Source organism: Triticum aestivum, chromosome 1D (assembly GCF_018294505.1).
Source record: "Triticum aestivum cultivar Chinese Spring chromosome 1D, IWGSC CS RefSeq v2.1, whole genome shotgun sequence".
Taxonomy (NCBI): Eukaryota; Viridiplantae; Streptophyta; class Magnoliopsida; order Poales; family Poaceae; genus Triticum; species Triticum aestivum.
Window position 1 is genome coordinate 270085267 of NC_057796.1, and position 12479 is coordinate 270097745.

The following is a 12479-nucleotide window of genomic DNA, read 5'->3' on the forward strand; positions in this document are numbered from 1 at the left end:
TCAATTTCTTTTCTTTTTATTTGAGTCTTATCAAGGTGAAGACCACGATGAAAATGTTGATTGGCTCTCATATGAATAATTGTTGATCCAATAAAGAGCCCATTTTACCTTGTTTTCTCCTGTTGAATAAAATGTTTGCAGATTTCAACTTAGTCCACGGCACTCTTGCACTATTATTATTTTCATATCGTTCGGTCGTGCAAGTGAAAGGCAATAATGACGATATTCGATGAACTGGCCGTGGCAGAGAGAAACTGGTATGAAGTCATGTTTGTGTAATATGTTTAACCTAGTATCCATGATTCAGCCCATTATGATTAAACATGTTTGCAATGACAATTAGATATTATAGTTTCTCATGCCATGCATAAGTAGCTAGGAGTGGATATTGATTTATCTTGGATATCAACATTGCATTAAAATGATTGTGATGTAGTATGATGATATGGCATCCTCCTCTGAATGTTCAAGTGGCTTGACTTGGCACATGTTTATGCATGTAGTTGAATCAAAACCAACATAGCCTCTATGATATTTATGTTAATGGTGGTCATATCTTACTCATGCTAGTGTCCAATGTTACTTATGCATAATGCATGTTTATGACCAATGTTGCTCTCTAGCTGGCCTTTTCTCAATCTAATTGCTAGCCTTCGCCTGTACTAAGTGGGAATTCTACTTGTACATCAAAAACCTCGAAACCAAAGTTATTCCAGATGAGTCCACCATACCTACCTATATGCGGTATTATCCTGCCGTCCTAAATAAATTTGCATGTGCCACCTCTAAAAACTTCTAATAAATATCATTTTTGTGTGCTTGGATCGTTCATGGAACAACAGGAGGTGGTCAGTATCTTCCATGCTAAGCGGGTTATTCTCAGGTCGAGTGTTTATTCACTCGCCATCGCACGAGAAAAGGGCGGTAATAGGGATTCCCAGTCCCAAAATGCAAAAAGAAAAAGCTTACAAATAATCAAACAAAAACTCCCAATGGAGTCAAAACCTCTACTTTTATCACTTGGGAACCGCCACTAGCGTGCTTAGCATGGAAGATATTAATAACTGATAGTCGTGAAGTAAATGAGAAGGGTGCATGTCTCAAAATATCATTTACCTCTGTTTTAAAACTTGAGCTCTGGCACCTCTGCAAATCACTGCTTCCCTCTGTGAAGGGACTATCTATTTACATTTATGTTGTGTCATCACCTTCTAAAACAAGCGCTAGAACCTGAGAGCACCGTTTTCAAGACTTATGCATTGTGTGTAGCTAATGTTGGGTGCATCATGACTGGATCTTTTCTACCATGAACTACAATGTTTAGTCACTGCTTGAACTTTGGAGGTGCTCTGCATTTATGTTTTGCGGTCTCAGAAAGGGCTAGCGAGATACCACTATTGTCATATTATATCATGGTTGTTTTGACAACGTGTTGCTGTTTGAGATATCTTATTATTGCTCGCTAGCTGATTATGTCATTGATATGAGTTAATATAATCTTTAAGAGTTATTGTCGGCATGGTTAGTTATAATGTTGGCTGAAAACCTGGGTGTTGTTTAAGCTTATTTATGCAAACAAGAGCAAAAGAGTTCGTAAAAGTTTTTCTTTTTCACTTTCAGTTTATCAACTGAATTGCTTGAGGACAAGCAAAGGTTTAAGCTTGGGGGAGTTGATACGTCTCCAACGTATCTACTTTTCCTAACACTTTTCCTCTTGTTTTAGCCTCTGAATGAAACTAACCCCGGACTGACACTGTTTTCAGCAGAACTACCATGGTGTTGTTTTTGTGCAGAAATAAAAGTTCTCGGAATGGAACGAAACTTTGTGAGGAATTTTATATAATAAACAAGAATTTCTGGAGCCAAGACCCACCGGAGGGGGCACCTGGGTGGGCACAACCCTGAAGGAAATATGCCCTAGAGGCAATAATAAAGTTATTATTTATTTCCTTATATCATGATAAATGTTTATTATTCATGCTAGAATTGTATTAACCGGAAACATAATACTTGTGTGAATACATAGACAAACAGAGTGTCACTAGTATGCCTCTACTTGACTAGCTCGTTGATCAAAGATGGTTATGTTTCCTAGCCATAGACATGAGTTTTCATTTGATTAACGGGATCACATCATTAGGAGAATGATGTGAATTACTTGACCCGTTCCGTTAGCTTAGCACTTGATCGTTTAGTATTCTGCTATTGCTTTCTTCATGACTTATACATGTTCCTATGACTATGAGATTATGCAACTCCCGTTTATCGAAGGAACACTTTGTGTGCTACCAAACGTCACAACGTAACTGGGTGATTATAAAGGAGCTCTATAGGTGTCTCCGAAGGTACTTGTTGGGTTGGCGTATTTCGAGATTAGGATTTGTCACTCCGATTGTCGGAGAGGTATCTCTGGGCCCACTCGGTAATGCACATCACTATAAGCCTTGCAAGCATTGTAACTAATGAGTTAGTTGTGGGATGATGTATTACAGAATGAGTAAAGAGACTTGCCGGTAACGAGATCGAACTAGGTATTGAGATACCGACGATCGAATTTCAGGCAAGTAACATACCGATGACAAAGGGAACAATGTATGTTGTTATGCGGTTTGGCCGATAAAGATCTTCGTAGAATATGTAGGAGCCAATATGAGCATCCAGGTTCCGCTATTGGTTATTGACCGGAGACGTGTCTCGGTCATGTCTACATAGTTCTCGAACCCGTAGGGTCCGCACGCTTAAAGTTCGATGACGATTGTATTATGAGTTTTTGTGTTTTGATGTACCGAAGATAGTTCGGAGTCCCGGATATGATCACGGACATGACGAGGAGTCTCGAAATGGTCGAGACGTAAAGATCGATATATTGGATGACTATGTTCGGAGATCGGAATGGTTTCGGGGAGTTTCAGACATATACCGGAGTACCGGGGGGTTACCGGAACCCCCCGGGGAGTTTAATGGGCCAAGATGGGCCTTGGTGGAGAAGAGGAGGGGCAGCTAGGGCTGGCTGCGCGCCCCCTCCCCCTCTAGTCCGAATTGGACAAGGAGGGGGGCGGCGCCCCCTTTCCTTCCTCCCCTCTCCTTCCCTTCCTTTCCCCCTCCTACTCCAACTAGGAAAAGAGGGAGTCCTACTCCCGATGGGAGTAGGACTCCTCCCTGGCGCGCCCTCCTCCTGGCCGGCGGCCTCCTCCCCCTGATCCTTTATATACGGGGGCAGGGGGCACCTCTAGACACACAAGTTGATCTGTTGATCTATTCCAGCCGTGTGCAGTGCCCCCTCCACCATATTCCACCTCGGTCATATCGTAGCGGTGCTTAGGCGAAGCCCTGCATCGGTAGCAACATCATCACCGTCATCATGCCGTCGTGCTGACGAAACTCTCCCGTGAAACTCTGCTGGATCTGAGTTCGCGGGACGTCATCGAGTTGAACGTGTGCTGAACTCGGAGGTGACGTACGTTCGGTACTTGCATCGGACGGATCGTGAAGACGTACGACTACATCAAGCGCGTTGTGCTAACGCTTCCACTTTCGGTCTACGAGGGTACGTGGACAACACTCTCCCCTCTCGTTGCTATGCATCACCATGATCCTGTGTGTGTAGGAATTTTTTTGAAATTACTACATTCCCCAACAGTGGCATCCGAGCCAGGTTTTATGCGTAGATGTTATATGCACGAGTAGAACACAAGTGAGTTGTGGGCGATACAAGTCATACTGCTTACTAGCATGTCATACTTTGGTTCAGCGGTATTGTTGGATGAAGCCGCCCGGACCGACATTACGCGTACGCTTACGCGAGACTGGTTCTACCGATGTGCTTTGCACATAGGTGGCTGGCGGGTGTCAGTTTCTCCAACTTTAGTTGAACTGAGTGTGGCTACGCCCGGTCCTTGAGAAGGTTAAAACATAACTAACTTGACGAACTATCGTTGTGGTTTTGATGCATAGGTAAGAACGGTTCTTGCTCAGCCTGTAGCAGCCACGTAAAACTTGCAACAACAAAGTAGAGGACGTCTAACTTGTTTTTGCAGGGCATGTTGTGATGTGATATGGTCAAGGCATGATGCTATATTTTATTGTATGAGATGATCATGTTTTGTAACCGAGTTATCGGCAACTGGCAGGAGCCATATGGTTGTCGCTTTATTGTATGCAATGCAATCGCCCTGTAATTGCTTTACTTTATCACTAAGCGGTAGCGATAGTCGTAGAAGCAATAGTTGGCGAGACGACAACGATGCTACGATGGAGATCAAGGTGTCGCGCCGGTGACGATGGTGATCATGACGGTGCTTCGGAGATGGAAATCACAAGCACAAGATGATGATGGCCATATCATATCACTTATATTGATTGCATGTGATGTTTATCTTTTATGCATCTTATTTTGCTTAGATCGACGGTAGCATTATAAGATGATCTCTCACTAAATTTCAAGGTATAAGTGTTCTCCCTGAGTATGCACCGTTGCGAAAGTTCTTCGTGCTGAGACACCACGTGATGATCGGGTGTGATAGGCTCTACGTTCAAATACAACGGGTGCAAAACAGTTGCACACGCGGAATACTCAGGTTAAACTTGACGAGCCTAGCATATGCAGATATGGCCTCGGAACAATGAGACCGAAAGGTCGAGCGTGAATCATATAGTAGATATGATCAACATAGTGATGTTCACCATTGAAAACTACTCCATCTCACGTGATGATTGGACATGGTTTAGTTGATTTGGATCACGTGATCACTTAGATGATTAGAGGGATGTCTATCTAAGTGGGAGTTCTTAAGTAATATGATTAAATTGAACTTAAGTTTACCATGAACTTAGTACCTGATAGTATTTTGCTTGTCTATGTTGTTGTAGATAGATGGCCCGTGCTGTTGTTCCGTTGAATTTTAATGTGTTCCTTGAGAAAGCAAAGTTGAAAGATGATGGTAGCAATTACACGGACTGGGTCCGTAACTTGAGGATTATCCTCATTGATGCATAGAAGAATTACGTCCTGGAAGCACCGCTAGGTGCCAGACCTGCTGGAGGAGCAACACCAGATGTTATGAACGTCTGGCCGAGCAAAGCTGATGACTACTCGATAGTTCAGTGTGTCATGCTTTACGGCTTAGAACCGGGACTTCAACGATGTTTTGAACGTCATGGAGCATATGAGATGTTCCAGGAGTTGAAGTTAATATTTCAAGCATATGCCCGGATTGAGAGATATGAAGTCTCCAATAAGTTCTATAGGTGCAAGATGGAAGAGAATAGTTCTGTCAGTGAGCATATACTCAGAATGTCTGGGTATAACAATCACTTGATTCAACTGGGAGTTAATCTTCCGGATGATAGCGTCATTGACAGAATTCTTCAATCACTGCCACCAAGCTATAAGAGCTTCGTGATGAACTATAACATGCAAGGGATGGATAAGACGATTCCCGAGCTCTTCGCAATGCTAAAGGCTGCGGAGGTAGAAATCAAGAAGGAGCATCAAGTGTTGATGGTCAACAAGACCACCAGTTTCAAGAAAAAGGGCGAAGGGAAGAAGAAGGGGAACTTCAAGCAGAACAGCAAACAAGTTGCTCCTCAGGAGAAGAAACCCAAGTCTGGACCTAAGCCTGAGACTGAGTGCTTCTACTGCAAACAGACTGGTCACTGGAAGCGGAACTGCCCCAAGTATTTGGCGGATAATAAGGATGGCAAGGTGAACAAAGGTATATGTGATATACATGTTATTAATGTGTACCTTACTAATGCTCGCAGTAGCACCTGGGTATTTGATACTGGTTCAGTTGCTAATATTTGCAACTCGAAACAGGGACTACGGATTAAGCGAAGATTGGCTAAGGACGAGGTGACGATGCGCGTGGGAAATGGTTCCAAAGTCGATGTGATCGCGGTCGGCACGCTACCTCTACATCTACCTTCGGGATTAGTTTTAGACCTGAATAATTGTTATTTGGTGCCAGCGTTGAGCATGAACATTATATCTAGATCTTGTTTGATGCGAGACGGTTATTCATTTAAATAAGAGAATAATGGTTGTTCTATTTATATGAGTAATATCTTTTATGGTCATGCACCCTTGAGGAGTGGTCTACTTATATTAAAGCTCGATAGTAGTGATACACATATTCATAATATTGAGGCCAAAAGATGCAGAGTTGATAATGATAGTGCAACTTATTTGTGGCACTGCCGTTTAGGTCATATTGGTGTAAAGCGCATGAAGAAACTCCATTCCGATGGACTTTTGGAATCACTTGATTATGAATCACTTGGTACTTGCGAACCATGCCTCATGGGCAAGATGACTAAAATGTCGTTCTCCGGAACTATGGAGCGAGCAACAGATTTGTTGGAAATCATACATACAAATGTGTGTGGTCCGATGAATGTTGAGGCTCGCGGCGGGTATCGTTATTTTCTCACCTTCACAGATGATTTAAGCAGATATGGGTATATCTACTTAATGAAACATAAGTCTGAAACATTTGAAAAGTTCAAAGAATTTCGGAGTGAAGTTGAAAATCATCGTAACAAGAAAATAAAGTTCCTACGATTTGATCATGGAGGAGAATATTTGAGTTACGAGTTTGGTCTACATTTGAAACAATGCGGAATAGTCTCGCAACTCACGCCACCTGGAACACCACAGCGTAATGGTGTGTCTGAACGTCGTAATCGTACTTTACTAGATATGGTGCGATCTATGATGTCTCTTACTGATTTACTGCTATCGTTTTGGGGTTATGCTCTAGAGACAGCTGCATTCACGTTAAATAGGCCACCATCGAAATCCGTTGAGACGATGCCTTATGAACTATGGTTTGGTAAGAAACCAAAGTTGTCGTTTCTTAAAGTTTGGGGTTGCGATGCTTATGTGAAAAAGCTTCAACCTGATAAGCTCGAACCCAAATCGGAGAAATGTGTCTTCATAGGATACCCAAAAGAGACTGTTGGGTACACCTTCTATCACAGATCTGAAGGCAAGACTTTTGTTGCTAAATTTTGATCCTTTCTAGAGAAGGAGTTTCTCTCGAAAGAAGTGAGTGGGAGGAAAGCAGAACTTGATGAGGTAACTATACCTGCTCCCTTATTGGAAAGTAGTTCATCACATAAATCGGTTCCTGTGACGTCTATACCAATTAGTGAGCAAGCTAATGATGATGATCATGAAACTTCAGATCAAGTTGCTACTGAACCTCGTAGATCAACCAGAGTAAGATCCGCACCCGAGTGGTGCGGTAATCCTGTTCTGGAGGTTATGTTACTAGACCATGACGAACCTACGAACTATGAAGAAGCGATGGTGAGCCCAGATTCCGCGAAATGGCTTGAAGCCATGAAATCTGAGATGGGATCCATGTATGAGAACAAAGTGTGGACTTTGGTTGACTTGCCCGATGACCGGCAAGCCATTGAGAATAAATGGATCTTCAAGAAGAAGACTGACACTGACGGTAATGTTACTGTTTATAAAGCTCGACTTGTTGCAAAAGGTTTTTGACAAGTTCAAGGGATTGACTACGATGAGACTTTCTCACCCGTAGCGATGCTTAAGTCTGTCCGAATCATGTTAGCAATTGCCGCATTTTATGATTATGAAATTTGGCAAATGGATGTCAAAACTGCATTCCTGAATGGATTTCTGGAAGAAGAGTTGTATATGATGGAACCGGAAGGTTTTGTTGATCCAAAGGGAGCTAACAAAGTGTGCAAGCTCCAACGATCCATTTATGGACTGGTGCAAGCCTCTCGGAGTTGGAATAAACGTTTTGATAGTGTGATCAAAGCATATGGATTTATACAGACTTTTGGAGAAGCTTGTATTTACAAGAAACTGAGTGGGAGCTCTGTAGCATTTCCGATATTATATGTGGATGACATATTGTTGATCGGAAATGATATAGAATTTCTGGATAGCATAAAGGGATATTTGAACAAGAGTTTTTCAATGAAGGACCTCGGTGAAGCTGCTTATATATTGGGCATCAAGATCTATTGAAAGAACATGCGGTGCCCCCATGTTTGGTTTTGGTAATTGATGACAATCTCTATGGACTAATGGTTGCCTTGAGTTATATTTGATGGATTTGTCCATAGGCATTTCTTGAAGTTCATGTGTTGGTTTCAAGGAGTTTATGTGGTGACCAAGGTGTTATTAAGGAATTATCCAAAGATTGGTCATGTGAGAGTTGAGCTTATTGCAAGCATGTCTTAGAGAAGAAGATTGTGTGATCATTCATGTATATCTTCAAGACATCATCCAAATGAAGAGAGTTGGAAAGATTCATGGTTGATCAAGACTAAGTCAAGAGTGAATCAACTTGATCAACTCACAAAGCGTAGAAGATGTACCGAGAGGGATCAAGCGATCCCATGGTGTGATCATTCATGTATATCTTCAAGACATCATCCAAATGAAGAGTGGAAAGATTCATGGTTGATCAAGACTAAGTCAAGAGTGAATCAACTGGATCAACTCACAAAGCGTAGAAGATGTACCGAGAGGGATCAAGCGATCCCATGGTGTGGTAAGCATTGTCAATTACGCTTTGTGTACTAACCCATGATCTTCGTGAGAGTTCTTTGTGGGGTTAGGTTGCAGTGTGCAAGTTCAAGTGAAGCATCATGAAGAGATCAAATGCTTGAAGCTTGCCGTCCATTGTGTTGACAATGGACTTGTGAAGATGTGCGGAAGAGTGGCTCACCCATGGTGGAGCATGGGGGAGCAATCAACTAGTCTTCATCGAGCCAACGCAAACAAGAAAGGTGATCCAACTTGAGGGAGTCAAGATCGTCATCATCTAGCTCAAGTGGACCATGTGCAAGGCAAAGGTTTGCTCTTGATAGGTTTTCTATTTTACCGGTCTCATGATGGTAGTTGGGAGACCGGGTTATAGGATCGATTGCCGTACTATCAAGGGGGGCTCTCGATGAGTAGCTTGATCGTATCGTTCATAGAGAGCTCAAACCATTGCATCCTTGCATCATCTTTATTGGTTCTTGTTTGGTTCTTGTTTGGTTCTTCTCTTTGTGAGTTTTGGAGCTTATGGTCATCTTGATGACAAGCTCGAGTTCATCGAAAACGGAGTTCACTCGCATCTTCTATGATGTTTTCGATGTTGGAGGTTATGTCGGTTCTTCTCGGTTGGAGGTTTCACTCCTCTATTTGTTGGCATACCTCCCCTGCCTCTTCTTACTATGCTTTTTGATGCTACTCGTCTTCCTCTATCCAACAAGCTTGAGTTTGCTCAATTCGGAGCTCATATGCAGAAGTTATGGCAGTTTTGGTTTCCTAGCGGTAGTACCGCGGGCCGGAGCGGTAGTACCGCTTGGGTGCTACAAGCGGTAGTACCGCTCCAGAGCGGTAGTACCGCTGGTAGCCCCCAGCCGTAGTACCGCTGCGGTCTCGTGCTAGTACTGCCTCGATTCGAGGGGTCTTTTTCGTGTCGGGTTTTACGGTACTAGCCGCGGCAGTGGGGGCCGTAGTACCGCTTGTATGCGGTAGTACCGCCCTGACCACCGCGGTAGTACCGCTCTGGGCCCAGCGGCAGTACCGCGAGGGGGAGCGGTAGTACCGCTGGCCAAGCGGTAGTACCGCTCTCTGCGGGGCTGGTGTGGGGGGTAACGGTTGGATTGTTCCCCCCACTATATAAGGAGGTCTTCTTCCCCAATGAACCTTATCTGTTGAGCTCGTGTTCTTCCCCCATTGTTGACCTTCTTCGAGCTTGCTAACTCTCAATCCCTCCATGGATTCTTGCTAGTTTTTGAGGGAAAAGAGAGAGGAGATCTAGATCCACATTTCCACCAATCACTTTCTCCTCTTTGTGCGGGGAACCCCTTGGATCTAGATCTTGGAGTTCTTTGTGTTCTCCTTCTTGTTCTTCCTCTCTTTTTCCTCCCTAGCATTAGTTGCTTCGGTGGGATTTGAGAGAGAAGGACTTGGGCACTCCGTGTGCCCTTGCCATTGCATTTGGTGCATCGGTTTGAGTTCTCCACAGTGATACGTGGAAGTTACAAGTTGAGAAGCTTTTTACTCTTGGGTGCTTGGTGCCCTTGAGCTTGTTCCTCTTGGGTGCTTGGGCGCCCTAGACGGTTGGTGGTGTTCGGAGCTCAATCATTGTGGTGTAAAGCTCCGGGCAAGCGTCGGGGTCTCCAATTAGGTTGTGGAGATCGCCCCGAGCAATTTGACGGGTTCCGGTGACCGCCCCCAAGGGTTGCCAAAGTGTACGGGTTCGGTGACCGCCCCCAAGGGTTGCCATTTGTACGGGTTCGATGACCGCCCTCAAGGGTCCCTTAGTGGAATCACGGCATCTTGCATTGTGCGAGGGCGTGAGGAGATTACGGTGGCCCTAGTGGCTTCTTGGGGAGCATTGTGCCTCCACACCGCTCCAAACGGAGATTAGCATCCGCAAGGGTGTGAACTTCGGGATACATCATCGTCTCCGCGTGCCTCGGTTATCTCTTACCCGAGCCCTTTACTTATGCACTTTACTTTGTGATAGCCATATTGTTTCTTGTTATATATCTTGCTATCACCTAGTTGTTTATCTTGCTTAGCATAAGTTGTTGGTGCACATAGGTGAGCCTAGTTGTTGTAGATTTTGTGCTTGACAAATTAACCGCTAGGTTTATTCCGCATTTGTTCAAGCCTAAACCGTAATTATTTTAAAGCGCCTATTCACCCCCCCCCCTCTAGGCGTCATCCACGATCTTTCATCTATAGAGATAGATCAAGACGCTTAATTGGACTTTCACGAAGCACATACCTTGATAAAGTTTTGAAGAAGTTCAAAATGGATCAGGCAAAGAAGGGTTCTTGCCTGTGTTCCAAGGTGTCAAGTTGAGTAAGACTCAATGCCCGACCACTGAAGAAGATAGAGAGAAGATGAAAGATGTTCCCTATGCTTCAGCCATAGGCTCTATCATGTATGCAATGATGTGTACCAGACCTGATGTGTGCCTTGAGTTTAGCAGGGAGGTACCAAAGTAATCCGGGAGTGGATCACTGGACAGCGGTCAAGAACATCCTGAAATACCTGAAAAGGACTAAGGATATGTTTCTCGTTTATGGAGGTGACAAAGAGGTAGTCATAAATGGTTACGTCGATGCAAGCTTTGACACTGATCCGGACGATTCTAAATCGCAAACCGGATACGTGTTTACATTGAACGGTGGAGCTGCCAGTTGGTGCAGTTCTAAACAAAGCGTCGTGGCGGGATCTACATGTGAAGCGGAGTACATAGCTGCTTCGGAAGCAGCAAATGAAGGAGTCTGGATGAAGGAGTTCATATCCGATCTAGGTGTTATACCTAGTGCATCGGGTCCAATGAAAATCTTTTGTGACAATACTGGTGCAATTGCTTTGGCAAAGGAATCCAGATTTCACAAGAGAACCAAGCACATCAAGAGACGCTTCAAATCCATCCAGGATCAAGTCCAGGTGGGAGAAATAGAGATTTGCAAGATACATACGGATCTGAATGTTGCAGACCCGTTGACTAAGCCTCTTCCACGAGCAAAACATGATCAGCACCAAGGCTCCATGGGTGTTAGAATCATTACTGTGTAATCTAGATTATTGACTCTAGTGCAAGTGGGAGACTGAAGGAAATATGCCCTAGAGGCAATAATAAAGTTATTATTTATTTCCTTATATCATGATAAATGTTTATTATTCATGCTAGAATTGTATTAACCGGAAACATAATACTTGTGTGAATACATAGACAAACAGAGTGTCACTAGTATGCCTCTACTTGACTAGCTCGTTGATCAAAGATGGTTATGTTTCCTATCGATAGACATGAGTTGTCATTTGATTAACGGGATCACATCATAGGAGAATGATGTGATTGACTTGATCCATTCCGTTAGCTTAGCACTTGATCGTTTAGTATTCTTCTATTGCTATCTTCATGACTTATACATATTCCTGTGACTATGAGATTATGCAACTCCCGTTTACCGGAGGTACACTTTGTGTGCTACCAAACGTCACAACGTAACTGGGTGATTATAAAGGAGCTCTATAGGTGTCTCCGAAGGTACTTGTTGGGTTGGCGTATTTCGAGATTAGGATTTGTCACTCCGATTGTCGGAGAGGTATCTCTGGGCCCACTCGGTAATGCACATCACTATAAGCCTTGCAAGCATTGTAACTAATGAGTTAGTTGCGGGATGATGTATTACGGAATGAGTAAAGAGACTTGCCGGTCACGAGATTGAACTAGGTATTGAGATACCGACGATCGAATCTCGGGCAAGTAACATACCGATGACAAAGGGAACAACGTATGTTGTTATGCGGTTTTGACCGATAAAGATCTTCGTAGAATATGTAGGAGCCAATATGAGCATCCAGGTTCTGCTATTGGTTATTGACAAGAGACGTGTCTCGGTCATGTCTATATAGTTCTCGAACCCGTAGGGTCCGCACGCTTAAAGTTCAATGACGACTGTATTATGAGTT